Source organism: Salminus brasiliensis, chromosome 11, assembly GCF_030463535.1.
Source record: "Salminus brasiliensis chromosome 11, fSalBra1.hap2, whole genome shotgun sequence".
Classification (NCBI taxonomy): Eukaryota; Metazoa; Chordata; class Actinopteri; order Characiformes; family Bryconidae; genus Salminus; species Salminus brasiliensis.
The window spans coordinates 32492686-32520591 of NC_132888.1; the positions used below are offsets into that span (position 1 = coordinate 32492686).

At 38.1% G+C, this 27906-nt stretch overlaps 82 pseudogenes; all 82 read right to left on the reverse strand.

Annotated features, from left to right (window-relative positions):
- Positions 1 to 168: 168 nt before the first annotated feature.
- LOC140570840 (5S ribosomal RNA) lies at positions 169 to 287 on the reverse strand (annotated as a pseudogene).
- A 222-nt stretch (positions 288 to 509) lies between these two features.
- Positions 510 to 628, reverse strand: LOC140567753 (5S ribosomal RNA; annotated as a pseudogene).
- A 185-nt stretch (positions 629 to 813) lies between these two features.
- LOC140570279 (5S ribosomal RNA) lies at positions 814 to 932 on the reverse strand (annotated as a pseudogene).
- Positions 933 to 1117: 185 nt separating this feature from the next.
- Positions 1118 to 1236, reverse strand: LOC140572031 (5S ribosomal RNA; annotated as a pseudogene).
- A 185-nt stretch (positions 1237 to 1421) lies between these two features.
- On the reverse strand, positions 1422 to 1540 carry LOC140571581 (5S ribosomal RNA; annotated as a pseudogene).
- A 185-nt stretch (positions 1541 to 1725) lies between these two features.
- LOC140571669 (5S ribosomal RNA) lies at positions 1726 to 1844 on the reverse strand (annotated as a pseudogene).
- A 185-nt stretch (positions 1845 to 2029) lies between these two features.
- Positions 2030 to 2148, reverse strand: LOC140569860 (5S ribosomal RNA; annotated as a pseudogene).
- Positions 2149 to 2333: 185 nt separating this feature from the next.
- Positions 2334 to 2452, reverse strand: LOC140573126 (5S ribosomal RNA; annotated as a pseudogene).
- Positions 2453 to 2637: 185 nt separating this feature from the next.
- LOC140567022 (5S ribosomal RNA) lies at positions 2638 to 2756 on the reverse strand (annotated as a pseudogene).
- A 222-nt stretch (positions 2757 to 2978) lies between these two features.
- On the reverse strand, positions 2979 to 3097 carry LOC140572942 (5S ribosomal RNA; annotated as a pseudogene).
- Positions 3098 to 3282: 185 nt separating this feature from the next.
- Positions 3283 to 3401, reverse strand: LOC140571552 (5S ribosomal RNA; annotated as a pseudogene).
- Positions 3402 to 3586: 185 nt separating this feature from the next.
- Positions 3587 to 3705, reverse strand: LOC140569861 (5S ribosomal RNA; annotated as a pseudogene).
- Positions 3706 to 3927: 222 nt separating this feature from the next.
- Positions 3928 to 4046, reverse strand: LOC140573135 (5S ribosomal RNA; annotated as a pseudogene).
- Positions 4047 to 4231: 185 nt separating this feature from the next.
- LOC140569862 (5S ribosomal RNA) lies at positions 4232 to 4350 on the reverse strand (annotated as a pseudogene).
- Positions 4351 to 4535: 185 nt separating this feature from the next.
- On the reverse strand, positions 4536 to 4654 carry LOC140569863 (5S ribosomal RNA; annotated as a pseudogene).
- Positions 4655 to 4839: 185 nt separating this feature from the next.
- Positions 4840 to 4958, reverse strand: LOC140569865 (5S ribosomal RNA; annotated as a pseudogene).
- A 222-nt stretch (positions 4959 to 5180) lies between these two features.
- On the reverse strand, positions 5181 to 5299 carry LOC140572444 (5S ribosomal RNA; annotated as a pseudogene).
- A 185-nt stretch (positions 5300 to 5484) lies between these two features.
- LOC140569866 (5S ribosomal RNA) lies at positions 5485 to 5603 on the reverse strand (annotated as a pseudogene).
- Positions 5604 to 5825: 222 nt separating this feature from the next.
- Positions 5826 to 5944, reverse strand: LOC140570841 (5S ribosomal RNA; annotated as a pseudogene).
- A 185-nt stretch (positions 5945 to 6129) lies between these two features.
- On the reverse strand, positions 6130 to 6248 carry LOC140569867 (5S ribosomal RNA; annotated as a pseudogene).
- A 185-nt stretch (positions 6249 to 6433) lies between these two features.
- On the reverse strand, positions 6434 to 6552 carry LOC140572084 (5S ribosomal RNA; annotated as a pseudogene).
- A 185-nt stretch (positions 6553 to 6737) lies between these two features.
- LOC140572474 (5S ribosomal RNA) lies at positions 6738 to 6856 on the reverse strand (annotated as a pseudogene).
- Positions 6857 to 7041: 185 nt separating this feature from the next.
- On the reverse strand, positions 7042 to 7160 carry LOC140569868 (5S ribosomal RNA; annotated as a pseudogene).
- A 222-nt stretch (positions 7161 to 7382) lies between these two features.
- Positions 7383 to 7501, reverse strand: LOC140573136 (5S ribosomal RNA; annotated as a pseudogene).
- Positions 7502 to 7686: 185 nt separating this feature from the next.
- On the reverse strand, positions 7687 to 7805 carry LOC140569869 (5S ribosomal RNA; annotated as a pseudogene).
- A 185-nt stretch (positions 7806 to 7990) lies between these two features.
- Positions 7991 to 8109, reverse strand: LOC140569872 (5S ribosomal RNA; annotated as a pseudogene).
- A 401-nt stretch (positions 8110 to 8510) lies between these two features.
- Positions 8511 to 8629, reverse strand: LOC140572130 (5S ribosomal RNA; annotated as a pseudogene).
- Positions 8630 to 8814: 185 nt separating this feature from the next.
- On the reverse strand, positions 8815 to 8933 carry LOC140567445 (5S ribosomal RNA; annotated as a pseudogene).
- Positions 8934 to 9118: 185 nt separating this feature from the next.
- LOC140571340 (5S ribosomal RNA) lies at positions 9119 to 9237 on the reverse strand (annotated as a pseudogene).
- Positions 9238 to 9459: 222 nt separating this feature from the next.
- Positions 9460 to 9578, reverse strand: LOC140568207 (5S ribosomal RNA; annotated as a pseudogene).
- A 222-nt stretch (positions 9579 to 9800) lies between these two features.
- On the reverse strand, positions 9801 to 9919 carry LOC140566504 (5S ribosomal RNA; annotated as a pseudogene).
- A 185-nt stretch (positions 9920 to 10104) lies between these two features.
- On the reverse strand, positions 10105 to 10223 carry LOC140568228 (5S ribosomal RNA; annotated as a pseudogene).
- Positions 10224 to 10408: 185 nt separating this feature from the next.
- LOC140566695 (5S ribosomal RNA) lies at positions 10409 to 10527 on the reverse strand (annotated as a pseudogene).
- A 185-nt stretch (positions 10528 to 10712) lies between these two features.
- LOC140566077 (5S ribosomal RNA) lies at positions 10713 to 10831 on the reverse strand (annotated as a pseudogene).
- Positions 10832 to 11016: 185 nt separating this feature from the next.
- Positions 11017 to 11135, reverse strand: LOC140573398 (5S ribosomal RNA; annotated as a pseudogene).
- Positions 11136 to 11317: 182 nt separating this feature from the next.
- Positions 11318 to 11436, reverse strand: LOC140567373 (5S ribosomal RNA; annotated as a pseudogene).
- Positions 11437 to 11925: 489 nt separating this feature from the next.
- Positions 11926 to 12044, reverse strand: LOC140571127 (5S ribosomal RNA; annotated as a pseudogene).
- A 187-nt stretch (positions 12045 to 12231) lies between these two features.
- LOC140566928 (5S ribosomal RNA) lies at positions 12232 to 12350 on the reverse strand (annotated as a pseudogene).
- Positions 12351 to 12572: 222 nt separating this feature from the next.
- Positions 12573 to 12691, reverse strand: LOC140571070 (5S ribosomal RNA; annotated as a pseudogene).
- A 185-nt stretch (positions 12692 to 12876) lies between these two features.
- Positions 12877 to 12995, reverse strand: LOC140573224 (5S ribosomal RNA; annotated as a pseudogene).
- Positions 12996 to 13180: 185 nt separating this feature from the next.
- On the reverse strand, positions 13181 to 13299 carry LOC140566429 (5S ribosomal RNA; annotated as a pseudogene).
- Positions 13300 to 13789: 490 nt separating this feature from the next.
- LOC140572573 (5S ribosomal RNA) lies at positions 13790 to 13908 on the reverse strand (annotated as a pseudogene).
- Positions 13909 to 14091: 183 nt separating this feature from the next.
- Positions 14092 to 14210, reverse strand: LOC140573225 (5S ribosomal RNA; annotated as a pseudogene).
- Positions 14211 to 14395: 185 nt separating this feature from the next.
- Positions 14396 to 14514, reverse strand: LOC140567595 (5S ribosomal RNA; annotated as a pseudogene).
- Positions 14515 to 14697: 183 nt separating this feature from the next.
- Positions 14698 to 14816, reverse strand: LOC140571945 (5S ribosomal RNA; annotated as a pseudogene).
- Positions 14817 to 15001: 185 nt separating this feature from the next.
- On the reverse strand, positions 15002 to 15120 carry LOC140571495 (5S ribosomal RNA; annotated as a pseudogene).
- Positions 15121 to 15609: 489 nt separating this feature from the next.
- On the reverse strand, positions 15610 to 15728 carry LOC140571169 (5S ribosomal RNA; annotated as a pseudogene).
- A 185-nt stretch (positions 15729 to 15913) lies between these two features.
- LOC140571193 (5S ribosomal RNA) lies at positions 15914 to 16032 on the reverse strand (annotated as a pseudogene).
- Positions 16033 to 16217: 185 nt separating this feature from the next.
- On the reverse strand, positions 16218 to 16336 carry LOC140570301 (5S ribosomal RNA; annotated as a pseudogene).
- Positions 16337 to 16521: 185 nt separating this feature from the next.
- Positions 16522 to 16640, reverse strand: LOC140572663 (5S ribosomal RNA; annotated as a pseudogene).
- A 185-nt stretch (positions 16641 to 16825) lies between these two features.
- On the reverse strand, positions 16826 to 16944 carry LOC140568505 (5S ribosomal RNA; annotated as a pseudogene).
- Positions 16945 to 17127: 183 nt separating this feature from the next.
- On the reverse strand, positions 17128 to 17246 carry LOC140567359 (5S ribosomal RNA; annotated as a pseudogene).
- Positions 17247 to 17431: 185 nt separating this feature from the next.
- Positions 17432 to 17550, reverse strand: LOC140571196 (5S ribosomal RNA; annotated as a pseudogene).
- Positions 17551 to 17735: 185 nt separating this feature from the next.
- Positions 17736 to 17854, reverse strand: LOC140567596 (5S ribosomal RNA; annotated as a pseudogene).
- Positions 17855 to 18037: 183 nt separating this feature from the next.
- LOC140571957 (5S ribosomal RNA) lies at positions 18038 to 18156 on the reverse strand (annotated as a pseudogene).
- Positions 18157 to 18341: 185 nt separating this feature from the next.
- LOC140571497 (5S ribosomal RNA) lies at positions 18342 to 18460 on the reverse strand (annotated as a pseudogene).
- A 489-nt stretch (positions 18461 to 18949) lies between these two features.
- LOC140571170 (5S ribosomal RNA) lies at positions 18950 to 19068 on the reverse strand (annotated as a pseudogene).
- Positions 19069 to 19557: 489 nt separating this feature from the next.
- On the reverse strand, positions 19558 to 19676 carry LOC140571172 (5S ribosomal RNA; annotated as a pseudogene).
- Positions 19677 to 19861: 185 nt separating this feature from the next.
- Positions 19862 to 19980, reverse strand: LOC140571197 (5S ribosomal RNA; annotated as a pseudogene).
- Positions 19981 to 20165: 185 nt separating this feature from the next.
- Positions 20166 to 20284, reverse strand: LOC140570302 (5S ribosomal RNA; annotated as a pseudogene).
- A 185-nt stretch (positions 20285 to 20469) lies between these two features.
- On the reverse strand, positions 20470 to 20588 carry LOC140571969 (5S ribosomal RNA; annotated as a pseudogene).
- Positions 20589 to 20773: 185 nt separating this feature from the next.
- On the reverse strand, positions 20774 to 20892 carry LOC140571499 (5S ribosomal RNA; annotated as a pseudogene).
- A 489-nt stretch (positions 20893 to 21381) lies between these two features.
- Positions 21382 to 21500, reverse strand: LOC140571173 (5S ribosomal RNA; annotated as a pseudogene).
- Positions 21501 to 21989: 489 nt separating this feature from the next.
- LOC140571174 (5S ribosomal RNA) lies at positions 21990 to 22108 on the reverse strand (annotated as a pseudogene).
- A 185-nt stretch (positions 22109 to 22293) lies between these two features.
- LOC140571198 (5S ribosomal RNA) lies at positions 22294 to 22412 on the reverse strand (annotated as a pseudogene).
- Positions 22413 to 22597: 185 nt separating this feature from the next.
- On the reverse strand, positions 22598 to 22716 carry LOC140570303 (5S ribosomal RNA; annotated as a pseudogene).
- Positions 22717 to 22901: 185 nt separating this feature from the next.
- On the reverse strand, positions 22902 to 23020 carry LOC140572664 (5S ribosomal RNA; annotated as a pseudogene).
- Positions 23021 to 23205: 185 nt separating this feature from the next.
- Positions 23206 to 23324, reverse strand: LOC140568516 (5S ribosomal RNA; annotated as a pseudogene).
- A 183-nt stretch (positions 23325 to 23507) lies between these two features.
- On the reverse strand, positions 23508 to 23626 carry LOC140567360 (5S ribosomal RNA; annotated as a pseudogene).
- Positions 23627 to 23811: 185 nt separating this feature from the next.
- Positions 23812 to 23930, reverse strand: LOC140571199 (5S ribosomal RNA; annotated as a pseudogene).
- Positions 23931 to 24115: 185 nt separating this feature from the next.
- Positions 24116 to 24234, reverse strand: LOC140567597 (5S ribosomal RNA; annotated as a pseudogene).
- Positions 24235 to 24417: 183 nt separating this feature from the next.
- On the reverse strand, positions 24418 to 24536 carry LOC140571982 (5S ribosomal RNA; annotated as a pseudogene).
- A 185-nt stretch (positions 24537 to 24721) lies between these two features.
- Positions 24722 to 24840, reverse strand: LOC140571500 (5S ribosomal RNA; annotated as a pseudogene).
- Positions 24841 to 25329: 489 nt separating this feature from the next.
- LOC140571175 (5S ribosomal RNA) lies at positions 25330 to 25448 on the reverse strand (annotated as a pseudogene).
- Positions 25449 to 25633: 185 nt separating this feature from the next.
- Positions 25634 to 25752, reverse strand: LOC140571200 (5S ribosomal RNA; annotated as a pseudogene).
- Positions 25753 to 25937: 185 nt separating this feature from the next.
- Positions 25938 to 26056, reverse strand: LOC140572017 (5S ribosomal RNA; annotated as a pseudogene).
- A 185-nt stretch (positions 26057 to 26241) lies between these two features.
- LOC140566967 (5S ribosomal RNA) lies at positions 26242 to 26360 on the reverse strand (annotated as a pseudogene).
- Positions 26361 to 26545: 185 nt separating this feature from the next.
- Positions 26546 to 26664, reverse strand: LOC140566012 (5S ribosomal RNA; annotated as a pseudogene).
- A 183-nt stretch (positions 26665 to 26847) lies between these two features.
- On the reverse strand, positions 26848 to 26966 carry LOC140566756 (5S ribosomal RNA; annotated as a pseudogene).
- Positions 26967 to 27152: 186 nt separating this feature from the next.
- On the reverse strand, positions 27153 to 27271 carry LOC140566830 (5S ribosomal RNA; annotated as a pseudogene).
- A 183-nt stretch (positions 27272 to 27454) lies between these two features.
- LOC140570285 (5S ribosomal RNA) lies at positions 27455 to 27573 on the reverse strand (annotated as a pseudogene).
- Positions 27574 to 27758: 185 nt separating this feature from the next.
- Positions 27759 to 27877, reverse strand: LOC140573422 (5S ribosomal RNA; annotated as a pseudogene).
- Positions 27878 to 27906: the final 29 nt, after the last annotated feature.

A 27906-nucleotide genomic window follows, 5' to 3' on the forward strand; every position in this document is an offset into this window, starting at 1 on the left:
TAGAGGATTCAAATTTCATAGCTAAGACCATATTTGTTCAAAACCAAGCAAAAGCATTCCATTTCAACACATCAACATTTACAACACAAAAGAGTTTCAACTACAAATTTGTGCAAAAGATGTAAATAACATGGAAATGTAAGCTTTAATTGTTTGCAGGATTGGAAAAGCTTACAACACCTGATATTCCCAGACAGTCTCCCATTCAAGTACTAACCAGGCCCAACCCTAGGTAGCTTCTGAGATCAGACGAGATCAGGCATTCTAAGGGTGGAATGGCCGTAAGCAGAAGCACCTTGCAAACTAGAGGATTCAAATTTCATAGCTAAGATCATATTTGTTCAAAACCAAGCAAAAGCATTCCATTTCAACACATCAACATTTACAACACAAAGCATTCCATTTCAACACATCAACATTTACAACACAAAAGAGTTTCATCTACAAATTTGTGCAAAAGATGTAAATAACATGGAAATGTAAGCTTTAATTGTTTGCAGGATTGGAAAAGCTTACAACACCTGGTATTCCCAGTCAGTCTCCCATTCAAATACTAACCGTGCCCAACCCTAGGTAGCTTCTGAGATCAGACGAGATCAGGCATTCTAAGGGTGGAATTGCCGTAAGCAGAAGCACCTTGCAAACTAGAGGATTCAAATTTCATAGCTAAGACCATATTTGTTCAAAACCAAGCAAAAGCATTCCATTTCAACACATCAACATTTACAACACAAAAGAGTTTCAACTACAAATTTGTGCAAAAGATGTAAATAACATGGAAATGTAAGCTTTAATTGTTTGCAGGATTGGAAAAGCTTACAACACCGGGTATTCCCAGACAGTCTCCCATTCAAGTACTAACCAGGCCCAACCCTAGGTAGCTTCTGAGATCAGACGAGATCAGGCATTCTAAGGGTGGAATGGCCGTAAGCAGAAGCACCTTGCAAACTAGAGGATTCAAATTTCATAGCTAAGACCATATTTGTTCAAAACCAAGCAAAAGCATTCCATTTCAACACATCAACATTTACAACACAAAAGAGTTTCAACTACAAATTTGTGCAAAAGATGTAAATAACATGGAAATGTAAGCTTTAATTGTTTGCAGGATTGGAAAAGCTTACAACACCTGGTATTCCCAGACAGTCTCCCATTCAAGTACTAACCAGGACCAACCCTAGGTAGCTTCTGAGATCAGACGAGATCAGGCATTCTAAGGGTGGAATGGCCGTAAGCAGAAGCACCTTGCAAACTAGAGGATTCAAATTTCATAGGTAAGACCATATTTGTTCAAAACCAAGCAAAAGCATTCCATTTCAACACATCAACATTTACAACACAAAAGAGTTTCAACTACAAATTTGTGCAAAAGATGTAAATAACATTGAAATGTAAGCTTTAATTGTTTGCAGGATTGGAAAAGCTTACAACACCTGGTATTCCCAGACAGTCTCCCATTCAAGTACTAACCAGGCCCAACCCTAGGTAGCTTTTGAGATCAGACGAGATCAGGCATTCTAAGGGTGGAATGGCCGTAAGCAGAAGCACCTTGCAAACTAGAGGATTCAAATTTCATAGCTAAGACCATATTTGTTCAAAACCAAGCAAAAGCATTCCATTTCAACACATCAACATTTACAACACAAAAGAGTTTCAACTACAAATTTGTGCAAAAGATGTAAATAACATGGAAATGTAAGCTTTAATTGTTTGCAGGATTGGAAAAGCTTACAACACCTGGTATTCCCAGACAGTCTCCCATTCAAGTACGAACCAGGCCCAACCCTAGGTAGCTTCTGAGATCAGACGAGATCAGGCATTCTAAGGGTGGAATGGCCGTAAGCAGAAGCACCTTGCAAACTAGAGGATTCAAATTTCATAGCTAAGACCATATTTGTTCAAAACCAAGCAAAAGCATTCCATTTCAACACATCAACATTTACAACACAAAAGAGTTTCAACTACAAATTTGTGCAAAAGATGTAAATAACATGGAAATGTAAGATTTAATTGTTTGCAGGATTGGAAAAGCTTACAACACCTGGTATTCCCAGACAGTCTCCCATTCAAGTACTAACCAGGCCCAACCCTAGGTAGCTTCTGAGATCAGACGAGATCAGGCATTCTAAGGGTGGAATGGCCGTAAGCAAAAGCACCTTGCAAACTAGAGGATTCAAATTTCATAGCTAAGACCATATTTGTTCAAAACCAAGCAAAAGCATTCCATTTCAACACATCAACATTTACAACACAAAAGAGTTTCAACTACAAATTTGTGCAAAAGATGTAAATAAAATGGAAATGTAAGCTTTAATTGTTTGCAGGATTGGAAAAGCTTACAACACCTGGTATTCCCAGACAGTCTCCCATTCAAGTACTAACCAGGCCCAACCCTTGGTAGCTTCTGAGATCAGACAAGATCAGGCATTCTAAGGATGGAATGGCCGCAAGCAGAAGCACCTTGCAAACTAGAGGATTCAAATTTCATAGCTAAGACCATATTTGTTCAAAACCAAGCAAAAACATTCCATTTCAACACATCAACATTTACAACACAAAAGAGTTTCAACTACAAATTTGTGCAAAAGATGTTAAAAACATGGAAATGTAAGCTTTAATTGTTTGCAGGATTGGAAAAGCTTACAACACCTGGTATTCCCAGACAGTCTCCCATTCAAGTACTAACCAGGCCCAACCCTAGGTAGCGTCTTAGATCAGACGAGATCAGGCATTCTAAGGGTGGAATGGCCGTAAGCAGAAGGACCTTGCAAACTAGAGGATTCAAATTTCATAGCTAAGACCATATTTGTTCAAAACCAAGCAAAAGCATTCCATTTCAACACATCAACATTCACAACACAAAGCATTCCATTTCAACACATCAACATTTACAACACAAAAGAGTTTCATCTACAAATTTGTGCAAAAGATGTAAATAACATGGAAATGTAAGCTTTAATTGTTTGCAGGATTGGAAAAGCTTACAACACCTGGTATTCCCAGACAGTCTCCCATTCAAGTACTAACCGTGCCCAACCCTAGGTAGCTTCTGAGATCAGACGAGATCAGGCATTCTAAGGGTGGAATGGCCGTAAGCAGAAGCACCTTGCAAACTAGAGGATTCAAATTTCATAGCTAAGACCATATTTGTTCAAAACCAAGCAAAAGCATTCCATTTCAACACATCAACATTTACAACACAAAAGAGTTTCAACTACAAATTTGTGCAAAAGATGTAAATAACATGGAAATGTAAGCTTTAATTGTTTGCAGGATTGGAAAAGCTTACAACACCTGGTATTCCCAGACAGTCTTCCATTCAAGTACTAACCAGGCCCAACCCTAGGTAGCTTCTGAGATCAGACGAGATCAGGCATTCTAAGGGTGGAATGGCCGTAAGCAGAAGCACCTTGCAAACTAGAGGATTCAAATTTCATAGCTAAGACCATATTTGTTCAAAACCAAGCAAAAGCATTCCATTTCAACACATCAACATTTACAACACAAAAGAGTTTCAACTACAAATTTGTGCAAAAGATGTAAATAACATGGAAATGTAAGCTTTAATTGTTTGCAGGATTGGAAAAGCTTACAACACCTGGTATTCCCAGACAGTCTCCCATTCAAGTACTAACCAGGCCCAACCCTAGGTAGCTTCTGAGATCAGACGAGATCAGGCATTCTAAGGGTGGAATGGCCGTAAGCAGAAGCACCTTGCAAACTAGAGGATTCAAATTTCATAGCTAAGACCATATTTGTTCAAAACCAAGCAAAAGCATTCCATTTCAACACATCAACATTTACAACACAAAGCATTCCATTTCAACACATCAACATTTACAACACAAAAGAGTTTCATCTACAAATTTGTGCAAAAGATGTAAATAACATGGAAATGTAAGCTTTAATTGTTTGCAGGATTGGAAAAGCTTAAAACACCTGGTATTCCCAGACAGTCTCCCATTCAAGTACTAACCAGGCCCAACCCTAGGTAGCTTCTGAGATCAGACGAGATCAGGCATTCTAAGGGTGGAATGGCTGTAAGCAGAAGCACCTTGCAAACTAGAGGATTCAAATTTCATAGCTAAGACCATATTTGTTCAAAACCAAGCAAAAACATTCCATTTCAACACATCAACATTTACAACACAAAAGAGTTTCAACTACAAATTTGTGCAAAAGATGTAAATAACATGGAAATGTAAGCTTTAATTGTTTGCAGGATTGGAAAAGCTTACAACACCTGGTATTCCCAGACAGTCTCCCATTCAAGTACTAACCAGGCCCAACCCTAGGTAGCTTCTGAGATCAGACGAGATCAGGCATTCTAAGGGTGGAATGGCCGTAAGCAGAAGCACCTTGCAAACTAGAGGATTCAAATTTCATAGCTAAGACCATATTTGTTCAAAACCAAGCAAAAGCATTCCATTTCAACACATCAACATTTACAACACAAAAGAGTTTCAACTACAAATTTGTGCAAAAGATGTAAATAACATGGAAATGTAAGCTTTAATTGTTTGCAGGATTGGAAAAGCTTACAACACCTGGTATTCCCAGACAGTCTCCCATTCAAGTACTAACCAGGCCCAACCCTAGGTAGCTTCTGAGATCAGACGAGATCAGGCATTCTAAGGGTGGAATGGCCGTAAGCAGAAGCACCTTGCAAACTAGAGGATTCAAATTTCATAGCTAAGACCATATTTGTTCAAAACCAAGCAAAAGCATTCCATTTCAACACATCAACATTTACAACACAAAAGAGTTTCAACTACAAATTTGTGCAAAAGATGTAAATAACATGGAAATGTAAGCTTTAATTGTTTGCAGGATTGGAAAAGCTTACAACACCTGGTATTCCCAGACAGTCTCCCATTCAAGTACTAACCAGGCCCAACCCTAGGTAGCTTCTGAGATCAGACGAGATCAGGCATTCTAAGGGTGGAATGGCCGTAAGCAGAAGCACCTTGCAAACTAGAGGATTCAAATTTCATAGCTAAGACCATATTTGTTCAAAACCAAGCAAAAGCATTCCATTTCAACACATCAACATTTACAACACAAAGCATTCCATTTCAACACATCAACATTTACAACACAAAAGAGTTTCATCTACAAATTTGTGCAAAAGATGTAAATAACATGGAAATGTAAGCTTTAATTGTTTGCAGGATTGGAAAAGCTTAAAACACCTGGTATTCCCAGACAGTCTCCCATTCAAGTACTAACCAGGCCCAACCCTAGGTAGCTTCTGAGATCAGACGAGATCAGGCATTCTAAGGGTGGAATGGCCATAAGCAGAAGCACCTTCCAAACTAGAGGATTCAAATTTCATAGCTAAGACCATATTTGTTCAAAACCAAGCAAAAGCATTCCATTTCAACACATCAACATTTACAACACAAAAGAGTTTCAACTACAAATTTGTGCAAAAGATGTAAATAACATGGAAATGTAAGCTTTAATTGTTTGCAGGATTGGAAAAGCTTACAACACCTGGTATTCCCAGACAGTCTCCCATTCAAGTACTAACCAGGCCCAACCCTAGGTAGCTTCTGAGATCAGACGAGATCAGGCATTCTAAGGGTGGAATGGCCGTAAGCAGAAGCACCTTGCAAACTAGAGGATTCAAATTTCATAGCTAAGACCATATTTGTTCAAAACCAAGCAAAAGCATTCCATTTCAACACATCAACATTTACAACACAAAGCATTCCATTTCAACACATCAACATTTACAACACAAAAGAGTTTCATCTACAAATTTGTGCAAAAGATGTAAATAACATGGAAATGTAAGCTTTAATTGTTTGCAGGATTGGAAAAGCTTACAACACCTGATATTCCCAGACAGTCTCCCATTCAAGTACTAACCAGGCCCAACCCTAGGTAGCTTCTGAGATCAGACGAGATCAGGCATTCTAAGGGTGGAATGGCCGTAAGCAGAAGCACCTTGCAAACTAGAGGATTCAAATTTCATAGCTAAGACCATATTTGTTCAAAACCAAGCAAAAGCATTCCATTTCAACACATCAACATTTACAACACAAAAGAGTTTCAACTACAAATTTGTGCAAAAGATGTAAATAACATGGAAATGTAAGCTTTAATTGTTTGCAGGATTGGAAAAGCTTACAACACCTGGTATTCCCAGACAGTCTCCCATTCAAGTACTAACCAGGCCCAACCCTAGGTAGCTTCTGAGATCAGACGAGATCAGGCATTCTAAGGGTGGAATGGCCGTAAGCAGAAGCACCTTGCAAACTAGAGGATTCAAATTTCATAGCTAAGACCATATTTGTTCAAAACCAAGCAAAAGCATTCCATTTCAACACATCAACATTTACAACACAAAAGAGTTTCAACTACAAATTTGTGCAAAAGATGTAAATAACATGGAAATGTAAGCTTTAATTGTTTGCAGGATTGGAAAAGCTTACAACACCTGATATTCCCAGACAGTCTCCCATTCAAGTACTAACCAGGCCCAACCCTAGGTAGCTTCTGAGATCAGACGAGATCAGGCATTCTAAGGGTGGAATTGCCGTAAGCAGAAGCACCTTGCAAACTAGAGGATTCAAATTTCATAGCTAAGACCATATTTGTTCAAAACCAAGCAAAAGCATTCCATTTCAACACATCAACATTTACAACACAAAAGAGTTTCAACTACAAATTTGTGCAAAAGATGTAAATAACATGGAAATGTAAGCTTTAATTGTTTGCAGGATTGGAAAAGCTTACAACACCTGATATTCCCAGACAGTCTTCCATTCAAGTACTAACCAGGCCCAACCCTAGGTAGCTTCTGAGATCAGACGAGATCAGGCATTCTAAGGGTGGAATGGCCGTAAGCAGAAGCACCTTGCAAACTAGAGGATTCAAATTTCATAGCTAAGACCATATTTGTTCAAAACCAAGCAAAAGCATTCCATTTCAACACATCAACATTTACAACACAAAAGAGTTTCAACTACAAATTTGTGCAAAAGATGTAAATAACATGGAAATGTAAGCTTTAATTGTTTGCAGGATTGGAAAAGCTTACAACACCTGGTATTCCCAGACAGTCTCCCATTCAAGTACTAACCAGGCCCAACCCTAGGTAGCTTCTGAGATCAGACGAGATCAGGCATTCTAAGGGTGGAATGGCCGTAAGCAGAAGCACCTTGCAAACTAGAGGATTCAAATTTCATAGCTAAGACCATATTTGTTCAAAACCAAGCAAAAGCATTCCATTTCAACACATCAACATTTACAACACAAAGCATTCCATTTCAACACATCAACATTTACAACACAAAAGAGTTTCATCTACAAATTTGTGCAAAAGATGTAAATAACATGGAAATGTAAGCTTTAATTGTTTGCAGGATTGGAAAAGCTTAAAACACCTGGTATTCCCAGACAGTCTCCCATTCAAGTACTAACCAGGCCCAACCCTAGGTAGCTTCTGAGATCAGACGAGATCAGGCATTCTAAGGGTGGAATGGCTGTAAGCAGAAGCACCTTGCAAACTAGAGGATTCAAATTTCATAGCTAAGACCATATTTGTTCAAAACCAAGCAAAAGCATTCCATTTCAACACATCAACATTTACAACACAAAAGAGTTTCAACTACAAATTTGTGCAAAAGATGTAAATAACATGGAAATGTAAGCTTTAATTGTTTGCAGGATTGGAAAAGCTTACAACACCTGGTATTCCCAGACAGTCTCCCATTCAAGTACTAACCAGGCCCAACCCTAGGTAGCTTCTGAGATCAGACGAGATCAGGCATTCTAAGGGTGGAATGGCCGTAAGCAGAAGCACCTTGCAAACTAGAGGATTCAAATTTCATAGCTAAGACCATATTTGTTCAAAACCAAGCAAAAGCATTCCATTTCAACACATCAACATTTACAACACAAAAGAGTTTCAACTACAAATTTGTGCAAAAGATGTAAATAACATGGAAATGTAAGCTTTAATTGTTTGCAGGATTGGAAAAGCTTACAACACCTGGTATTCCCAGACAGTCTCCCATTCAAGTACTAACCAGGCCCAACCCTAGGTAGCTTCTGAGATCAGACGAGATCAGGCATTCTAAGGGTGGAATGGCCGTAAGCAGAAGCACCTTGCAAACTAGAGGATTCAAATTTCATAGCTAAGACCATATTTGTTCAAAACCAAGCAAAAGCATTCCATTTCAACACATCAACATTTACAACACAAAGCATTCCATTTCAACACATCAACATTTACAACACAAAAGAGTTTCAATTACAAATTTGTGCAAAAGATGTAAATAGATCAGGCATTCTAAGGGTGGAATGGCCGTAAGCAGAAGCACCTTGCAAACTAGAGGATTCAAATTTCATAGCTAAGACCATATTTGTTCAAAACCAAGCAAAAGCATTCCATTTCAACACATCAACATTTACAACACAAAAGAGTTTCAACTACAAATTTGTGCAAAAGATGTAAATAACATGGAAATGTAAGCTTTAATTGTTTGCAGGATTGGAAAAGCTTACAACACCTGGTATTCCCAGACAGTCTCCCATTCAAGTACTAACCAGGCCCAACCCTAGGTAGCTTCGGAGATCAGACGAGATCAGGCATTCTAAGGGTGGAATGGCCGTAAGCAGAAGCACCTTACAAACTAGAGGATTCATATTTCATAGCTAAGACCATATTTGTTCAAAACCAAGCAAAAGCATTCCATTTCAACACATCAACATTTACCACACAAAAGAGTGTCAACTACAAATAAGTGCAAAAGATACAAATAACATGGAAAAATAAGCTTTAATTGTTTGCAGGATTGGAAAAGCTTACAATACCTGGTATTCCCAGACAGTCTCCCATTCAAGTACTAACCAGGCACAACCCTAGGTAGCTTCTGAGATCAGACGAGATCAGGCATTCTAAGGGTGGAATTGCCGTAAGCAGAAGAACCTTGCAAACTAGAGAATTCAAATTTCATAGCTAAGACCATATTTGTTCAAAACCAAGCAAAAGCATTCCATTTCAACACATCAACATTTACAACACAAAAGAGTTTCAACTACAAATTTGTGCAAAAGATGTAAATAACATGGAAATGTAAGCTTTAATTGTTTGCAGGATTGGAAAAGCTTACAACACCTGGTTTTCCCAGACAGTCTCCCATTCAAGTACTAACCAGGCCCAACCCTAGGTAGCTTCTGAGATCAGACGAGATCAGGCATTCTAAGGGTGGAATTGCCGTAAGCAGAAGCACCTTGCAAACTAGAGGATTCAAATTTCATAGCTAAGACCATATTTGTTCAAAACCAAGCAAAAGCATTCCTTTTCAACACATCAACATTTACAACACAAAGCATTCCATTTCAACACATCAACATTTACCACACAAAAGAGTGTCAACTACAAATAAGTGCAAAAGATATAAATCACATGGAAATGTAAGCTTTAATTGTTTGCAGGATTGGAAAAGCTTACAACACCTGGTATTCCCAGACAGTCTCCCATTCAAGTACTAACCAGACCCAACCCTAGGTTGCTTCTGAGATCAGACAAGATCAGGCATTTTAAGAGTGGAAGTGCCGTAAGCAGAAGCACCTTGCAAACTAGAGGATTCAAATTTCATAGCTAAGACCATATTTGTTCAAAACCAAGCAAAAGCATTCCATTTCAACACATCAACATTTACAACACAAAGCATTCCATTTCAACACATCAACATTTACCACACAAAAGAGTTTCAACTACAAATTTGTGCAAAAGATGTAAATAACATGGAAATGTAAGCTTTAATTGTTTGCAGGATTGGAAAAGCTTACAACACCTGGTATTCCCAGACAGTCTCCCATTCAAGAACTAACCAGGCCCAACCCTAGGTAGCTTCTGAGATCAGACGAGATCAGGCATTCTAAGGGTGGAACGGCCGTAAGCAGAAGCACCTTGCAAACTAGAGGATTCAAATTTCATAGCTAAGACCATATTTGTTCAAAACCAAGCAAAAGCATTCCATTTCAACACATCAACATTTACAACACAAAAGAGTTTCAACTACAAATTTGTGCAAAAGATGTAAATAACATGGAAATGTAAGCTTTAATTGTTTGCAGCATTGGAAGAGCTTACAACACCTGGTATTCCCAGACAGTCTCCCATTCAAGTACAAACCGGTCCCAACCTTAGGTAGCTTCTGAGACCAGACGAGATCAGGCATTCTAAGGGTGGAATGGCCGTAAGCAGAAGCACCTTGCAAACTAGAGGATTCAAATTTCATAGCTAAGACCATATTTGTTCAAAACCAAGCAAAAGCATTCCATTTCAACACATCAACATTTACAACACAAAAGAGTTTCAACTACAAATTTGTGCAAAAGATGTAAATAACATGGAAATGTAAGCTCTAATTGTTTGCAGGATTGGAAAAGCTTACAACACCTGGTATTCCTAGACAGTCTCCCATTCAAGTACTAACCAGGCCCAACCCTAGATAGCTCCTGAGATCAGACTAGATCAGGCGTTCTAAGGGTGGAATGGCCGTAAGCAGAAGAAGCTTGCAAACTAGAGGATTCAAATTTTATAGTTAAAACCATATTTGTTCAAAAAACCAAGAAAAAGCATTCCATTTCAACATCAAAATTTACAACACAAAAGAGTTTCAACTACAAATTTGTGCAAAAGATGTAAATAACATGGAAATGTAAGCTTTAATTGTTTGCAGGATTGGAAAAGCTTACAACACCTGGTATTCCCAGACAGTCTCCCATTCAAGTACTAACCAGGCCCAACCCTAGGTAGCTTCTGACATCAGACGAGATCAGGCATTCTAAGGGTGGAAAGGTCGTAAGCAGAAATACCTTGCAAACTAGAGGATTCAAATTTCATAGCTAAGACCATATTTGTTGAAAACCAAGCAAAAGCATTCCATTTCAACACATCAACATTTACAACACAAAAGAGTTTCAACTACAAATTTGTGCAAAAGATGTAAATAACATGGAAATGTAAGCTTTAATTGTTTGCAGGATTGGAAAAGCTTACAACACCTGGTATTCCCAGACAGTCTCCCATTCAAGTACTAACCAGACCCAACCCAAGGTAGCTTCTGAGATCAGACGAGATCAGGCATTCTAAGGGTGGAATGGCCGTAAGCAGAAGCACCTTGCAAACTAGAGGATTCAAATTTCATAGCTAAGACCATATTTGTTGAAAACCAAGCAAAAGCATTCCATTTCAACACAACATTTACAACACAAAAGAGTTTCAACTACAAATTTGTGCAAAAGATGGAAATAACATGGAAATGTAAGCTTTAATTGTTTGCAGGATTGGAAAAGCTTACAACACCTGGTATTCCCAGACAGTCTCCCATTCAAGTACTAACCAGGCCCAACCCTAAGTAGCTTCTGAGATCAGACGAGATCAGGCATTCTAAGGGTGGAATGGCCGTAAGCAAAAGCACCTTGCAAACTAGAGGATTCAAATTTCATAGCTAAGACCATATTTGTTCAAAACCAAGCAAAAGCATTCCATTTCAACACATCAACATTTACAACACAAAAGAGTTTCAACTACAAATTTGTGCAAAAGATTTAAATAACATGGAAATGTAAGCTTTAATTGTTTGCAGGATTGGAAAAGCTTACAACACCTGGTATTCCCAGACAGTCTCCCATTCAAGTACTAACCAGGCCCAACCCTAGGCAGCTTCTGAGATCAGACAAGATCAGGGATTCTAAGGGTGGAACACCCATAAGGAGAAGCACCTAGCAAACTAGAGGATTCAAATTTTATAGCTAAGACCATATTTGTTCAAAACCAAGCAAAAGCATTCCATTTCAACACATCAACATTTACAACACAAAAGAGTTTCAACTACAAATTTGTGCAAAAGATGTAAATAAAATGGAAATGTAAGCTTTAGTTGTTTGCAGGATTGGAAAAGCTTACAACACCTGGTATTCCCAGATAGTCTCCCATTCAAGTACTAACCAGGCCCAACCCTAGGTAGCTCCTGAGATCAGACGAGATCAGGCGTTCTAAGGGTGGAATGGCCATAAGCAGAAGAAGCTTGCAAACTAGAGGATTCAAATTTTATAGTTAAAACCATATTTGTTCAAAAAACCAAGAAAAAGCATTCCATTTCAACACATCAACATTTACAACACAAAAGAGTTTCAACTACAAATTTGTGCCAAAGTTGTAAATAACATGGAAATGTAAGCTTTAATTGTTTGCAGGATTGGAAAAGCTTACAACACCTGGTATTCCCAGACAGTCTCCCATTCAAGTACTAACCAGTCCCAACCCTAATTAGCTTCTGAGATCAGACGAGATCAGGCATTCTAAGGGTGGAAAGGCCGGAAGCAGAAGCACCTTGCAAACTAGAGGATTCAAATTTCATAGCTAAGACCATATTTGTTCAAAACCAAGCAAAAGCATTCCATTTCAACACATCAACATTTACAACACAAAGCATTCCATTTCAACACATCAACATTTACCACACAAAAGAGTTTCAACTACAAATTTGTGCAAAAGAAATAAATAACATGGAAATGTAAGCTTTAATTGTTTGCAGGATTGGAAAAGCTTACAACACCTGGTATTCCCAGACAGTCTCCCATTCAAGTACTAACCAGGCCCAACCCTAGGTAGCTTCAGAGATCAGATGAGATCAGGCATTCTAAGGGTGGAATGGCCGTAAGCAGAAGCACCTTGCAAACTAGAGGATTTAAATTTCATAGCTAAGACCATATTTGTTCAAAACCAAGCAAAAGCATTCCATTTCAACACATCAACATTTACAACACAAAAGAGTTTCAACTACAAATTTGTGCAAAAGATGTAAATAACATGGAAATGTAAGCTTTAATTGTTTGCAGGATTGGAAAAGCTTACAACACCTGGTATTCCCAGACAGTCTCCCATTCAAGTACTAACCAGGCCCAACCCTAGGTAGCTTCAGAGATCAGACTAGATCAGGCGTTCTAAGGGTGGAATGGCCGTAAGCAGAAGCACCTTGCAAACTAGAGGATTCAAATTTCATAGCCAAGACCATATTTGTTCAAAACCAAGCAAAAGCATTCCATTTCAACACATCAACATTTACAACACAAAAGAGTTTCAACTACAAATTTGTGCAAAAGATGTAAATAACATGGAAATGTAAGCTTTAATTGTTTGCAGCATTGGAAAAGCTTACAACACCTGGTATTCCCAGACAGTCTCCCATTCAAGTACTAACCAGGCCCAACCCTAGGTAGCTTCTGAGATCTGACGAGATCAGGTATTCTAAGGGTGGAATGGCCATAAGCAGAAGCACCTTGCAAACTAGAGGATTCAAATTTCATAGCTAAGACCATATTTGTTCAAAACCAAGCAAAAACATTCCATTTCAACACATCAACGTTTACAACACAAAAGAGTTTCAACTACAAATTTGTGCAAAAGATGTAAATAACATGGAAATGTAAGCTTTAATTGTTTGCAGGATTGGAAAAGCTTACAACAGCTGGTATTCCCTGTCAGTCTCCCATTCAAGTACTAACCAGGCCCAACCCTAAGTAGCTTATGAGATCAGACGAGATCAGTCATTCTAAGGGTGGAATGGCCACAAGCAGAAGCACCTTCCAAACTAGAGGTTTTAAATTTCATAGCTAAGACCATATTTGTTCAAAACCAAGCAAAAGTATTCCATTTCAATACATCAACATTTACAACACAAAAGAGTTTCAACTAAAAAAATTGTGCAAAAGATGTAAATAACATGGAAATGTAAGCTTTAATTGTTTGCAGGATTGGAAAAGCTTACGACACCTGGTATTCCCAGACAGTCTCCCATTCAAGGACTAACCAGGCCCAACCCTAGGTAGCTTCAGAGATCAGACGAGATCAGGCGTTCTAAGGGTGGAATGGCCGTAAGCAGAAGCACCTTCCAAACTAGAGAATTCAAATTTTATGCTTAAAACCATATTTGTTCAAAACCAAGAAAAAGCATTCCATTTCAACACATCAACATTTACAACACACGAGTTTCAACTACAAATTTGTGCAAAAGATGTAAATAACATGGAAATGTAAGCTTTAATTGTTTGCAGGATTGGAAAAGCTTACAACACCTGGTATTCCCAGACAGTCTCCGATTCAAGTACTATCCAGGCCCAACCCTAAGTAGCTTCTGAGATCAGACGAGGTCAGGAGTTCTAAGGGTGGAATGGCCGTAAGCAGAAGAACTTTGCAAACTAGAGGATTCAAATTTCATAGCTAAGACCATATTTGTTCAAAACCAAGCAAAAGCATTCCATTTCAACACATCAACGTTTACAACACAATAGAGTTTCAACTACAAATTTGTGCAAAAGATGTAAATAACATGGAAATGTAAGCTTTAATTGTTTGCAGAGTTGGAAAAGCTTACAACACCTGGTATTCCCAGACAGTCTCTCATTCAAGTACTAACCAGGCCCAACCCTAGGTAGCTTCTAAGATCAGACGAGATCAGGCATTCTAAGGGTGGAACGGCCGTAAGCAGAAGAACCTTACAAACTAGAGGATTCAAATTTTATAGTTAAAACCATATTTGTTCAAAACCAAGAAAAAGCATTCCATTTCAACACATCAACATTTACAACACAAGAGTTTCAACTACAAATTTGTGCAAAAGATGTAAATAACATGGAAATGTAAGCTTTAATTGTTTGCAGGATTGGAAAAGCTTACAACACCTGGTATTCCCAGACAGTCTCCCATTCAAGTACTAACCAGGCCCAACCCTAGGTAGCTTCTGAGATCAGACGAGATCAGGTATTCTAAGGGTGGAATGGCCGTAAGCAGAAGAAGCTTGCAAACAAGAGGATTCAAATTTTATAGTTAAAACCATATTTGTTCAAAAAAACAATAAAAAGCATTCCATTTCAACAACAACATTTACAACACAAAAGAGTTTCAACTACAAATTTGTGCAAAATATGTAAATAACATGGAAATGTAAGCTTTAATTGTTTGCAGGATTGGAAAAGCTTACAACACCTGGTATTCCCAGAGAGTCTCCCATTCAAGTACTAACCAGGCCCAAACCTAGGTAGCTTCTGAGATCAGACGAGATCAGGTATTCTAAGGGTGGAATGGCCGTAAGCAGAAGAAGCTTGCAAACTAGAGGATTCAAATTTTATAGTTAAAACCATATTTGTTCAAAAAACCAATAAAAAGCATTCCATTTCAAGAACAACATTTACAACACAAAAGAGTTTCAACTACAAATTTGTGCAAAAGATGTAAATAACATGGAAATGTAGCTATAATTGTTTGCAGGATTGGAAAAGCTTACAACAGCTGGTATTCCCAGAGAGTCTCCCATTCAAGTACTAACCAGGCCCAACCCTAGGTAGCTTCTGAGATCAGACAAGATCAGGCATTCTAAGTGTGGAACGGCCGCAAGCAGAAGCACCTTCCAAACTAGAGGATTCAAATTTCATAGCTAAGACCATATTTGTTCAAAACCAAGCAAAAGCATTCCATTTCAACACATCAACATTTACAACACAAAAGAGTTTCAAATAAAAAATTTGTGCAAAAGATGTAAATAACATGGAAATGTAAGCTTTAATTGTTTGCAAGATTGGAAAAGCTTACAACACCTGGTATTCCCAGACAGTCTCCCATACAAGTACTAACCAGGCCCAACCCTAGGTAGCTTCAGAGATCAGACGAGATCAGGCGTTCTAAGGGTGGAATGGCCGTAAGCAGAAGCACCTTGCAAACTAGAGGATTCAAATTTCATAGCTTAGACCATATTTGTTCAAAACCAAGCAAAAGCATTCCATTTCAACACATCAACATTTACAACACAAAAGAGTTTCAACTACAAATTTGTGCAAAAGATGTAAATAATTTGGAAATGTAAGCTTTAATTGTTTGCAGGATTGGAAAAGCTTACAACACCTGGTATTCCCAGACAGTCTCCCATTCAAGTACTATCCAGGCCCAACCCTAAGTAGCTTCTGAGATCAGACGAGGTCAGGAGTTCTAAGGGTGGAATGGCCGTAAGCAGAAGAACTTTGCAAACTAGAGGATTCAAATTTCATAGCTAAGACCATATTTGTTCAAAAAAACAATAAAAAGCATTCCATTTCAACAACAACATTTACAACACAAGAGAGTTTCAACTACAAATTTGTGCAAAAGATGTAAATAACATGGAAATGTAAGCTTTAATTGTTTGCAGGATTGGAAAAGCTTACAACACCTGGTATTCCCAGAGAGTCTCCCATTCAAGTACTAACCAGGCCCAACCCTAGGTAGCTTCTGAGATCAGACGAGACCAGGTATTCTAAGGGTGGAATGGCCGTAAGCAGAAGCACCTTGCAAACTAGAGGATTCAAATTTTATAGTTAAAACCATATTTGTTCAAAACCAAGAAAAAGCATTCCATTTCAACACATCAACATTTACAACACAAAAGAGTTTCAACTACAAATTTGTGCAAAAGATGTAAATAACATGGAAATGTAAGCTTTAATTGTTTGCAGGATTGGAAAAGCTTACAACACCTGGTATTCGCAGACAGTCTCCCATTCAAGTACTAACCAGGCCCAACCCTAGGTAGCTTCTGAGATCTGACGAGATCAGGTATTCTAAGGGTGGAATGGCCATATGCAGAAGCACCTTGCAAACTAGAGGATTCAAATTTTATAGCTAAGACCATATTTGTTCAAAACCAAGCAAAAACATTCCATTTCAACACATCAACGTTTACAACACAAAAGAGTTTCAACTACAAATTTGTGCAAAACATGTAAATAACAAGGAAATGTAAGCTTTAATTGTTTGCAGGATTGGAAAAGCTTACGACACCTGGTATTCCCAGAGAGTCTCCCATTCAAGTACTAACCAGGCCCAACCCTAGGTAGCTTCTGAGATCAGACGAGATCAGGTATTCTAAGGGTGGAATGGCCGTAAGCAGAAGAAGCTTGCAAACTAGAGGATTCAAATTTCATAGCTAAGACCATATTTGTTCAAAACCAAGCAAAAGCATTCCATTTCAACACATCATTTACAACACAAAAGAGTTTCAACTAAAAAATTTGTGCAAAAGATGTAAATAACATGGAAATGTAAGCTTTAATTGCTTGCAAGATTGGAAAAGCTTACAACACCTGGTATTCCCAGACAGTCTCCCATACAAGTATTAACCAGACCCAACCCTAGGTAGCTTCTGAGATCAGACGAGATCAGGAATTCTAAGGGTGGAATGGCCGCAAGCAGAAGCACCTTGCAAACTAAAGGATTCAAATTTTATAGTTAAAACCATATTTGTTCAAAACCAAGCAAAAGCATTCCATTTCAACACATCAACATTTACAACACAAAAGAGTTTCAACTACAAATTTGTGCAAAGGATGTAAATAACATGGAAATGTAAGCTTTAATTGTTTGCAGGATTGGAAAAGCTTACAACACCTGGTATTCCCAGACAGTCTCCCATTCAAGTACTATCCAGGCCCAACCCTAAGTAGCTTCTGAGATCAGACGAGGTCAGGAGTTCTAAGGGTGGAATGGCCGTAAGCAGAAGAACTTTGCAAACTAGAGGATTCAAATTTCATAGCTAAGACCATATTTGTTCAAAACCAAGCAAAAGCATTCCATTTCAACACATCAACGTTTACAACACAATAGAGTTTCAACTACAAATTTGTGCAAAAGATGTAAATAACATGGAAATGTAAGCTTTAATTGTTTGCAGAGTTGGAAAAGCTTACAACACCTGGTATTCCCAGACAGTCTCTCATTCAAGTACTAACCAGGCCCAACCCTAGGTAGCTTCTAAGATCAGACGAGATCAGGCATTCTAAGGGTGGAACGGCCGTAAGCAGAAGAACCTTACAAACTAGAGGATTCAAATTTTATAGTTAAAACCATATTTGTTCAAAACCAAGAAAAAGCATTCCATTTCAACACATCAACATTTACAACACAAGAGTTTCAACTACAAATTTGTGCAAAAGATGTAAATAACATGGAAATGTAAGCTTTAATTGTTTGCAGGATTGGAAAAGCTTACAACACCTGGTATTCCCAGACAGTCTCCCATTCAAGTACTAACCAGGCCCAACCCTAGGTAGCTTCTGAGATCAGACGAGATCAGGTATTCTAAGGGTGGAATGGCCGTAAGCAGAAGAAGCTTGCAAACTAGAGGATTCAAATTTTATAGTTAAAACCATATTTGTTCAAAAAAACAATAAAAAGCATTCCATTTCAACAACAACATTTACAACACAAAAGAGTTTCAACTACAAATTTGTGCAAAATATGTAAATAACATGGAAATGTAAGCTTTAATTGTTTGCAGGATTGGAAAAGCTTACAACACCTGGTATTCCCAGAGAGTCTCCCATTCAAGTACTAACCAGGCCCAAACCTAGGTAGCTTCTGAGATCAGACGAGATCAGGTATTCTAAGGGTGGAATGGCCGTAAGCAGAAGAAGCTTGCAAACTAGAGGATTCAAATTTTATAGTTAAAACCATATTTGTTCAAAAAACCAATAAAAAGCATTCCATTTCAAGAACAACATTTACAACACAAAAGAGTTTCAACTACAAATTTGTGCAAAAGATGTAAATAACATGGAAATGTAGCTATAATTGTTTGCAGGATTGGAAAAGCTTACAACAGCTGGTATTCCCAGCGAGTCTCCCATTCAAGTACTAACCAGGCCCAACCCTAGGTAGCTTCTGAGATCAGACAAGATCAGGCATTCTAAGTGTGGAACGGCCGCAAGCAGAAGCACCTTCCAAACTAGAGGATTCAAATTTCATAGCTAAGACCATATTTGTTCAAAACCAAGCAAAAGCATTCCATTTCAACACATCAACATTTACAACACAAAAGAGTTTCAAATAAAAAATTTGTGCAAAAGATGTAAATAACATGGAAATGTAAGCTTTAATTGTTTGCAAGATTGGAAAAGCTTACAACACCTGGTATTCCCAGACAGTCTCCCATACAAGTACTAACCAGGCCCAACCCTAGGTAGCTTCAGAGATCAGACGAGATCAGGCGTTCTAAGGGTGGAATGGCCGTAAGCAGAAGAAGCTTGCAAACTAGAGGATTCAAATTTTATAGTTAAAACCATATTTGTTCAAAAAACCAATAAAAAGCATTCCATTTCAAGAACAACATTTACAACACAAAAGAGTTTCAACTACAAATTTGTGCAAAAGATGTAAATAACATGGAAATGTAGCTATAATTGTTTGCAGGATTGGAAAAGCTTACAACAGCTGGTATTCCCAGAGAGTCTCCCATTCAAGTACTAACCAGGCCCAACCCTAGGTAGCTTCTGAGATCAGACAAGATCAGGCATTCTAAGTGTGGAACGGCCGCAAGCAGAAGCACCTTCCAAACTAGAGGATTCAAATTTCATAGCTAAGACCATATTTGTTCAAAACCAAGCAAAAGCATTCCATTTCAACACATCAACATTTACAACACAAAAGAGTTTCAAATAAAAAATTTGTGCAAAAGATGTAAATAACATGGAAATGTAAGCTTTAATTGTTTGCAAGATTGGAAAAGCTTACAACACCTGGTATTCCCAGACAGTCTCCCATACAAGTACTAACCAGGCCCAACCCTAGGTAGCTTCAGAGATCAGACGAGATCAGGCGTTCTAAGGGTGGAATGGCCGTAAGCAGAAGCACCTTGCAAACTAGAGGATTCAAATTTCATAGCTTAGACCATATTTGTTCAAAACCAAGCAAAAGCATTCCATTTCAACACATCAACATTTACAACACAAAAGAGTTTCAACTACAAATTTGTGCAAAAGATGTAAATAATTTGGAAATGTAAGCTTTAATTGTTTGCAGGATTGGAAAAGCTTACAACACCTGGTATTCCCAGACAGTCTCCCATTCAAGTACTATCCAGGCCCAACCCTAAGTAGCTTCTGAGATCAGACGAGGTCAGGAGTTCTAAGGGTGGAATGGCCGTAAGCAGAAGAACTTTGCAAACTAGAGGATTCAAATTTCATAGCTAAGACCATATTTGTTCAAAAAAACAATAAAAAGCATTCCATTTCAACAACAACATTTACAACACAAGAGAGTTTCAACTACAAATTTGTGCAAAAGATGTAAATAACATGGAAATGTAAGCTTTAATTGTTTGCAGGATTGGAAAAGCTTACAACACCTGGTATTCCCAGAGAGTCTCCCATTCAAGTACTAACCAGGCCCAACCCTAGGTAGCTTCTGAGATCAGACGAGACCAGGTATTCTAAGGGTGGAATGGCCGTAAGCAGAAGCACCTTGCAAACTAGAGGATTCAAATTTTATAGTTAAAACCATATTTGTTCAAAACCAAGAAAAAGCATTCCATTTCAACACATCAACATTTACAACACAAAAGAGTTTCAACTACAAATTTGTGCAAAAGATGTAAATAACATGGAAATGTAAGCTTTAATTGTTTGCAGGATTGGAAAAGCTTACAACACCTGGTATTCCCAGACAGTCTCCCATTCAAGTACTAACCAGGCCCAACCCTAGGTAGCTTCTGAGATCAGACGAGATCAGGTATTCTAAGGGTGGAATGGCCGTAAGCAGAAGAAGCTTGCAAACTAGAGGATTCAAATTTTATAGTTAAAACCATATTTGTTCAAAAAAACAATAAAAAGCATTCCATTTCAACAACAACATTTACAACACAAAAGAGTTTCAACTACAAATTTGTGCAAAATATGTAAATAACATGGAAATGTAAGCTTTAATTGTTTGCAGGATTGGAAAAGCTTACAACACCTGGTATTCCCAGAGAGTCTCCCATTCAAGTACTAACCAGGCCCAAACCTAGGTAGCTTCTGAGATCAGACGAGATCAGGTATTCTAAGGGTGGAATGGCCGTAAGCAGAAGAAGCTTGCAAACTAGAGGATTCAAATTTTATAGTTAAAACCATATTTGTTCAAAAAACCAATAAAAAGCATTCCATTTCAAGAACAACATTTACAACACAAAAGAGTTTCAACTACAAATTTGTGCAAAAGATGTAAATAACATGGAAATGTAGCTATAATTGTTTGCAGGATTGGAAAAGCTTACAACAGCTGGTATTCCCAGCGAGTCTCCCATTCAAGTACTAACCAGGCCCAACCCTAGGTAGCTTCTGAGATCAGACAAGATCAGGCATTCTAAGTGTGGAACGGCCGCAAGCAGAAGCACCTTCCAAACTAGAGGATTCAAATTTCATAGCTAAGACCATATTTGTTCAAAACCAAGCAAAAGCATTCCATTTCAACACATCAACATTTACAACACAAAAGAGTTTCAAATAAAAAATTTGTGCAAAAGATGTAAATAACATGGAAATGTAAGCTTTAATTGTTTGCAAGATTGGAAAAGCTTACAACACCTGGTATTCCCAGACAGTCTCCCATACAAGTACTAACCAGGCCCAACCCTAGGTAGCTTCAGAGATCAGACGAGATCAGGCGTTCTAAGGGTGGAATGGCCGTAAGCAGAAGAAGCTTGCAAACTAGAGGATTCAAATTTTATAGTTAAAACCATATTTGTTCAAAAAACCAATAAAAAGCATTCCATTTCAAGAACAACATTTACAACACAAAAGAGTTTCAACTACAAATTTGTGCAAAAGATGTAAATAACATGGAAATGTAGCTATAATTGTTTGCAGGATTGGAAAAGCTTACAACAGCTGGTATTCCCAGAGAGTCTCCCATTCAAGTACTAACCAGGCCCAACCCTAGGTAGCTTCTGAGATCAGACAAGATCAGGCATTCTAAGTGTGGAACGGCCGCAAGCAGAAGCACCTTCCAAACTAGAGGATTCAAATTTCATAGCTAAGACCATATTTGTTCAAAACCAAGCAAAAGCATTCCATTTCAACACATCAACATTTACAACACAAAAGAGTTTCAAATAAAAAATTTGTGCAAAAGATGTAAATAACATGGAAATGTAAGCTTTAATTGTTTGCAAGATTGGAAAAGCTTACAACACCTGGTATTCCCAGACAGTCTCCCATACAAGTACTAACCAGGCCCAACCCTAGGTAGCTTCAGAGATCAGACGAGATCAGGCGTTCTAAGGGTGGAATGGCCGTAAGCAGAAGCACCTTGCAAACTAGAGGATTCAAATTTCATAGCTTAGACCATATTTGTTCAAAACCAAGCAAAAGCATTCCATTTCAACACATCAACATTTACAACACAAAAGAGTTTCAACTACAAATTTGTGCAAAAGATGTAAATAATTTGGAAATGTAAGCTTTAATTGTTTGCAGGATTGGAAAAGCTTACAACACCTGGTATTCCCAGACAGTCTCCCATTCAAGTACTATCCAGGCCCAACCCTAAGTAGCTTCTGAGATCAGACGAGGTCAGGAGTTCTAAGGGTGGAATGGCCGTAAGCAGAAGAACTTTGCAAACTAGAGGATTCAAATTTCATAGCTAAGACCATATTTGTTCAAAAAAACAATAAAAAGCATTCCATTTCAACAACAACATTTACAACACAAGAGAGTTTCAACTACAAATTTGTGCAAAAGATGTAAATAACATGGAAATGTAAGCTTTAATTGTTTGCAGGATTGGAAAAGCTTACAACACCTGGTATTCCCAGAGAGTCTCCCATTCAAGTACTAACCAGGCCCAACCCTAGGTAGCTTCTGAGATCAGACGAGACCAGGTATTCTAAGGGTGGAATGGCCGTAAGCAGAAGCACCTTGCAAACTAGAGGATTCAAATTTTATAGTTAAAACCATATTTGTTCAAAACCAAGAAAAAGCATTCCATTTCAACACATCAACATTTACAACACAAAAGAGTTTCAACTACAAATTTGTGCAAAAGATGTAAATAACATGGAAATGTAAGCTTTAATTGTTTGCAGGATTGGAAAAGCTTACAACACCTGGTATTCGCAGACAGTCTCCCATTCAAGTACTAACCAGGCCCAACCCTAGGTAGCTTCTGAGATCTGACGAGATCAGGTATTCTAAGGGTGGAATGGCCATATGCAGAAGCACCTTGCAAACTAGAGGATTCAAATTTTATAGCTAAGACCATATTTGTTCAAAACCAAGCAAAAACATTCCATTTCAACACATCAACGTTTACAACACAAAAGAGTTTCAACTACAAATTTGTGCAAAACATGTAAATAACAAGGAAATGTAAGCTTTAATTGTTTGCAGGATTGGAAAAGCTTACGACACCTGGTATTCCCAGAGAGTCTCCCATTCAAGTACTAACCAGGCCCAACCCTAGGTAGCTTCTGAGATCAGACGAGATCAGGTATTCTAAGGGTGGAATGGCCGTAAGCAGAAGAAGCTTGCAAACTAGAGGATTCAAATTTCATAGCTAAGACCATATTTGTTCAAAACCAAGCAAAAGCATTCCATTTCAACACATCATTTACAACACAAAAGAGTTTCAACTAAAAAATTTGTGCAAAAGATGTAAATAACATGGAAATGTAAGCTTTAATTGCTTGCAAGATTGGAAAAGCTTACAACACCTGGTATTCCCAGACAGTCTCCCATACAAGTATTAACCAGACCCAACCCTAGGTAGCTTCTGAGATCAGACGAGATCAGGAATTCTAAGGGTGGAATGGCCGCAAGCAGAAGCACCTTGCAAACTAAAGGATTCAAATTTTATAGTTAAAACCATATTTGTTCAAAACCAAGCAAAAGCATTCCATTTCAACACATCAACATTTACAACACAAAAGAGTTTCAACTACAAATTTGTGCAAAGGATGTAAATAACATGGAAATGTAAGCTTTAATTGTTTGCAGGATTGGAAAAGCTTACAACACCTGGTATTCCCAGACAGTCTCCCATTCAAGTACTATCCAGGCCCAACCCTAAGTAGCTTCTGAGATCAGACGAGGTCAGGAGTTCTAAGGGTGGAATGGCCGTAAGCAGAAGAACTTTGCAAACTAGAGGATTCAAATTTCATAGCTAAGACCATATTTGTTCAAAACCAAGCAAAAGCATTCCATTTCAACACATCAACGTTTACAACACAATAGAGTTTCAACTACAAATTTGTGCAAAAGATGTAAATAACATGGAAATGTAAGCTTTAATTGTTTGCAGAGTTGGAAAAGCTTACAACACCTGGTATTCCCAGACAGTCTCTCATTCAAGTACTAACCAGGCCCAACCCTAGGTAGCTTCTAAGATCAGACGAGATCAGGCATTCTAAGGGTGGAACGGCCGTAAGCAGAAGAACCTTACAAACTAGAGGATTCAAATTTTATAGTTAAAACCATATTTGTTCAAAACCAAGAAAAAGCATTCCATTTCAACACATCAACATTTACAACACAAGAGTTTCAACTACAAATTTGTGCAAAAGATGTAAATAACATGGAAATGTAAGCTTTAATTGTTTGCAGGATTGGAAAAGCTTACAACACCTGGTATTCCCAGACAGTCTCCCATTCAAGTACTAACCAGGCCCAACCCTAGGTAGCTTCTGAGATCAGACGAGATCAGGTATTCTAAGGGTGGAATGGCCGTAAGCAGAAGAAGCTTGCAAACTAGAGGATTCAAATTTTATAGTTAAAACCATATTTGTTCAAAAAAACAATAAAAAGCATTCCATTTCAACAACAACATTTACAACACAAAAGAGTTTCAACTACAAATTTGTGCAAAATATGTAAATAACATGGAAATGTAAGCTTTAATTGTTTGCAGGATTGGAAAAGCTTACAACACCTGGTATTCCCAGAGAGTCTCCCATTCAAGTACTAACCAGGCCCAAACCTAGGTAGCTTCTGAGATCAGACGAGATCAGGTATTCTAAGGGTGGAATGGCCGTAAGCAGAAGAAGCTTGCAAACTAGAGGATTCAAATTTTATAGTTAAAACCATATTTGTTCAAAAAACCAATAAAAAGCATTCCATTTCAAGAACAACATTTACAACACAAAAGAGTTTCAACTACAAATTTGTGCAAAAGATGTAAATAACATGGAAATGTAGCTATAATTGTTTGCAGGATTGGAAAAGCTTACAACAGCTGGTATTCCCAGCGAGTCTCCCATTCAAGTACTAACCAGGCCCAACCCTAGGTAGCTTCTGAGATCAGACAAGATCAGGCATTCTAAGTGTGGAACGGCCGCAAGCAGAAGCACCTTCCAAACTAGAGGATTCAAATTTCATAGCTAAGACCATATTTGTTCAAAACCAAGCAAAAGCATTCCATTTCAACACATCAACATTTACAACACAAAAGAGTTTCAAATAAAAAATTTGTGCAAAAGATGTAAATAACATGGAAATGTAAGCTTTAATTGTTTGCAAGATTGGAAAAGCTTACAACACCTGGTATTCCCAGACAGTCTCCCATACAAGTACTAACCAGGCCCAACCCTAGGTAGCTTCAGAGATCAGACGAGATCAGGCGTTCTAAGGGTGGAATGGCCGTAAGCAGAAGCACCTTGCAAACTAGAGTATTCAAATTTCATAGCTAAGACCATATTTGTTCAAAACCAAGCAAAAGCATTCCATTTCAACACATCAACATTTACAACACAAAAGAGTTTCAACTACAAATTTGTGCAAAAGATGTAAATAATTTGGAAATGTAAGCTTTAATTGTTTGCAGGATTGGAAAAGCTTACAACACCTGGTATTCCCAGACAGTCTCCCATTCAAGTACTATCCAGGCCCAACCCTAAGTAGCTTCTGAGATCAGACGAGGTCAGGAGTTCTAAGGGTGGAATGGCCGTAAGCAGAAGAACTTTGCAAACTAGAGGATTCAAATTTCATAGCTAAGACCATATTTGTTCAAAAAAACAATAAAAAGCATTCCATTTCAACAACAACATTTACAACACAAGAGAGTTTCAACTACAAATTTGTGCAAAAGATGTAAATAACATGGAAATGTAAGCTTTAATTGTTTGCAGGATTGGAAAAGCTTACAACACCTGGTATTCCCAGAGAGTCTCCCATTCAAGTACTAACCAGGCCCAACCCTAGGTAGCTTCTGAGATCAGACGAGATCAGGTATTCTAAGGGTGGAATGGCCGTAAGCAGAAGCACCTTGCAAACTAGAGGATTCAAATTTTATAGTTAAAACCATATTTGTTCAAAACCAAGAAAAAGCATTCCATTTCAACACATCAACATTTACAACACAAAAGAGTTTCAACTACAAATTTGTGCAAAAGATGTAAATAACATGGAAATGTAAGCTTTAATTGTTTGCAGGATTGGAAAAGCTTACAACACCTGGTATTTGCAGACAGTCTCCCATTCAAGTACTAACCAGGCCCAACCCTAGGTAGCTTCTGAGATCTGACGAGATCAGGTATTCTAAGGGTGGAATGGCCATATGCAGAAGCACCTTGCAAACTAGAGGATTCAAATTTTATAGCTAAGACCATATTTGTTCAAAACCAAGCAAAAACATTCCATTTCAACACATCAACGTTTACAACACAAAAGAGTTTCAACTACAAATTTGTGCAAAACATGTAAATAACAAGGAAATGTAAGCTTTAATTGTTTGCAGGATTGGAAAAGCTTACGACACCTGGTATTCCCAGACAGTCTCCCATTCAAGGACTAACCAGGCCCAACCCTAGGTAGCTTCAGAGATCAGACGAGATCAGGCGTTCTAAGGGTGGAATAGCCGTAAGCAGAAGCACCTTCCAAACTAGAGAATTCAAATTTTATACTTAAAACCATATTTGTTCAAAACCAAGAAAAAGCATTCCATTTCAACACATCAACATTTACAACACAAGAGTTTCAACTACAAATTTGTGCAAAAGATGTAAATAACATGGAAATGTAAGCTTTAATTGTTTGCAGGATTGGAAAAGCTTACAACACCTGGTATTCCCAGACAGTCTCCCATTCAAGTACTAACCAGGCCCAACCCTAGGTGGCTTCTGAGATCAGACAAGATCAGGCATTCTAAGGGTGGAATGGCCGCAAGCAGAAGCACCTTGCAAACTAGAGGATTCAAATTTCATAGCTAAGACCATATTTGTTCAAAACCAAGCAAAAGCATTCCATTTCAACACATCAACATTTACAACACAAAAGAGTTTCAACTAAAAAATTTGTGCAAAAGATGTAAATAACATGGAAATGTAAGCTTTAATTGTTTGCAGAGTTGGAAAAGCTTACAACACCTGGTATTCCCAGACAGTCTCTCATTCAAGTACTAACCAGGCCCAACCCTAGGTAGCTTCTAAGATCAGACGAGATCAGGCATTCTAAGGGTGGAATGGCCGTAAGCAGAAGAACCTTACAAACTAGAGGATTCAAATTTTGTAGTTAAAACCATATTTGTTCAAAACCAAGAAAAAGCATTCCATTTCAACACATCAACATTTACAACACAAGAGTTTCAACTACAAATTTGTGCAAAAGATGTAAATAACACGGAAATGTAAGCTTTAATTGTTTGCAGGATTGGAAAAGCTTACAACACCTGGTATTCCCAGACAGTCTCCCATTCAAGTACTAACCAGGCCCAACCCTAGGTAGCTTCAGAGATCAGACGAGATCAGGCGTTCTAAGGGTGGAATGGCCGTAAGCAGAAGCACCTTGCAAACTAGAGGATTCAAATTTCATAGCTAAGACCATATTTGTTCAAAACCAAGCAAAAGCATTCCATTTCAACACATCAACATTTACACCACAAAAGAGTTTCAACTACAAATTTGTGCAAAAGATGTAAATAACATGGAAATGTAAGCTTTATTTGTTTGCAGGATTGGAAAAGCTTACAACACCTGGTATTCCCAGACAGTCTCCCATTCAAGTACTAACCAGGCCCAACCCTAGGTAGCTTCTAAGATCAGACGAGATCAGGCATTCTAAGGGTGGAACGGCCGTAAGCAGAAGAACCTTACAAACTAGAGGATTCAA